At 40.2% G+C, this 3,164-nt stretch overlaps 1 non-coding gene across 1 annotated transcript; it reads right to left on the bottom strand.

The window, feature by feature from the left end:
- Nucleotides 1-982: 982 nt before the first annotated feature.
- On the bottom strand, nucleotides 983-1,098 carry LOC112068166 (U5 spliceosomal RNA). Its single transcript, XR_002893531.1, has one exon. It is a non-coding gene; the product is annotated as a U5 spliceosomal RNA (small nuclear RNA).
- Between the last annotated feature and the right edge of the window lie 2,066 nt (nucleotides 1,099-3,164).

Below are 3,164 nucleotides of genomic sequence, written 5' to 3' on the forward strand. Positions count from 1 at the left end.
AAACCACATTGCATGAAGTTGCCCCTGCTTTTAACTGAGAAGACACCAGAACTCTGACTGTGAGTGAGTGCTGCATTTTTCTCTGATGCTCCAATTTAAAGTTCCCCAAATAAACATACCCTCGTAAAACTGACCATCCTACCGATCTCCGACTTTGGCGATGTCATTTACAAAACAGCCTCCAACACTCTACTCAGCAAATTGGATGTAGTCCATCACAGTGCCATCTGTTTTGTCACCAAAGCCCCATATACTACCCACCACTGTGACCTGTATGCTCTCGTTGGCTGACCCTCGCTTCATATTCGTCGCCAAACCCACTGTCTCCAGGTCATCTATAAGTCTTTGCTAGGTAAAGCCCTGCCTGATCTCAGCTCACTGGTCACCATAGCAGCACCCACCCGTAGCACGCGCTCCAGCAGGTATATTGCACTGGTCAACCCCAAAGCCAATTCCTCCTTTGGCCGCCTTTCCTTCCAGTTCTCTGCTGCCAATGATTGGAACGAACTGCAAAAATCACTGAAGCTGGAGACTCATATCTCCCTCACTAACTTTAAGCACCAGCTGTCAGAGCAGCTCACAGATCACTGCACCTGTACATAGCCAATCTGTAAATAGCCCATCCTACAACATTGCACACCAGTATCTCTACTTGCACATTCATCTTCTGCACATCTATCACTCCAGTGTTTAATTGCTATATTGTAATTATTWMGCCACTATGGMCTATTTATTGCCTTACCTCCCTTGCACACACTGTAWATAGACTTTTTCTATTTTATTAWTGATCATATGTTTGTTTATTCCATGTGTAACTCTGTTTGTGTTGCACAGCTTTATCTTGGCCAGGTCGCAGTTGTAAATGAGAACTTGTTCTCAACTAGCCTACCTGGTTAAATAAAGGTGAAATAAAAATATATAAAAAAACAGGTCAACATTAACTACATACAGAATATTATTATTATTATTAACAAGTGTAGGAAGCCCAGCCGTGAGGCCGGGCATCAAAAAATTAGTTGATACTCATAATGTTCCTCTCCACGGAAATCTTTAGTAAAAGGCGAAAGATTTATGCGATCTGAAGAGAAACCAGAGTGTACTACMGATTCACTAAAACCATTCMCAGCCTGTTCTCGGCTTTACTATTCAGGGTCATGGTTAATAAAAACAAAAATAAACATCAAAGCTCTATACTGCTCTATACCGCCGACAGAACACAGAGATATTACAGTCCAMCAATGCAAATTAAGAGAGACGTTTGGTAAGTGTCATACTTTGTAACTTCATTATTTCTTCACGTAAACGAAATGCACGCTGGGCATTACACAAATCATTTCCTGGTTTGTCCCCTTCATTTGTTAATCTCATCTGCAACGGCTGTGTAATTTGAGCAAATAGGGAGAACTACRTTGGCGTAACAGTTTAACTACCATCAAAAATCTATCAAACTCGGAAACGATGTTCAATTTGTAAATTTTGACAGGACKAAATTACAACGCTTCTACATGGAGCATGCGCAGTTGAGACCCTGCAAGCAACRTCTTCACAAGCCAGGCGTGAGAAGCAGGAAGGGGTGTCAGCATGTAACCGTTGTGCTTTACAATTGCGTGTMATCACTCTGCAACAATGTATACATTTTGAAGACCAAACATAACTCCATGATGAACGTTTTGGTGTAAAATGGTCTAACAACGTGTCTTAACAGGTGTTTGACTAGTGRATTACTCTACTACAGGTGATAGCCTATTGCCCTGAAAACCACAGCGAAGTATAGTATGAAGCCCACTAGCCTTACAGAGAAGTCTACCCAAATCACCTAAACATTCCAAGGCAAGACCGATTACTGTATGGCGATGACGATGTACATKAACTAATTTCCTCGGTTTCTCCCCACAAACAAATTGTTTGCTACCTATAATATCACTAAAGCGAGTTAACATTGTATTTTTAAGAYATTTTGTTATAACAAACACCATAGTCTGGTTACTATTAGGCTATAATTTATTTGGATACGTTTACCTCTTGTATTTCGTTGGTTTGGTATCGCAAAACCTGTTACCGCGGCTGGCATGGCACATAGGTGATTGCGCRCAACTGAAATCACAAGGTGCGCGCCTTTGATTATTTGTTTAAAAAAATGTCAGAGATTGTGATAGCACTGTTCATTAAGAATGTACCAGTTTAAATGAGCGAATAGGTTATGGCTGGTCTTTTAAGATGCCCCTTTCCCATAGTTGTTTGGTAAAGTAAAAATGTTTAGTTATCCACTCCCACCGAAATGTAAGTTTAGCCTATGTAATGTTTATGGCAAAATGTGTTTATTTCATTAGACAATATACATTGAGGATCCATCTTGACAGTGGACATTCTCACCAAGACCTGTTCTAGTAGCCTCACTGTAGTCTAATCTATCCAAGGGGGGTTGTCAATGCTCTATCAAATTGGCTGTATTGAGAATACCCTAGCCTTAAAGGTATTTTTTGTCTTGCTAGCTAGCGAGATGTCTTTCTTCCTTTACCAACAATGCTTTATAATTAAGTCCCGTTTTATCTGTGTCTTTACAATAGTGACAGGTTATTGTAGTGCAGTGAACCGGCACTATTTAGTTAGACTGCTGCGGTGGTGCTGTCAGTTTAGCCAAATCTATCCCTGAACCAATCAGAKATCAACATGAAGCCAAGGTTTAGCTAGTTCAGAAACATTAAAGTTAACACATTTCACGTTTTCACCCCCAGGTAACGCGAGATAGGAGCAGTATCTGACTGGACTGAAGCTTGAACCCAGATAGAGACACACACATCTAATAAAATGTGATTTGTGACATGTGCCGAATACAATGGGTGTAGACGTTGCCGGTGAAATGATAACTTACAAGCCCTTAACCAACAATGCAGTAAAATAAATAGAGTTAATCAAATATTTACTAAATAAACGAAAGTTTAAAAAAACAATCAAAAAGCAACACAAGAAATGTACATAACAATAACGAGGCAATATACAGGGGGTACCGGTACTGAGTCAATGTGGAGGCTATATACAGGGGGTACCGGTACTGAGTCAATGTGGAGGCTATACAGTGAGGGACAAAAGTATTTGATCCCTGCTGATTTTGTACGTTTGCCCACTGACAAAGAAATGATCAGTCTATAATTTTAAATGGTAGT

Source organism: Salvelinus sp. IW2-2015, unplaced genomic scaffold, assembly GCF_002910315.2.
Source record: "Salvelinus sp. IW2-2015 unplaced genomic scaffold, ASM291031v2 Un_scaffold136, whole genome shotgun sequence".
NCBI lineage: Eukaryota > Metazoa > Chordata > Actinopteri > Salmoniformes > Salmonidae > Salvelinus > Salvelinus sp. IW2-2015.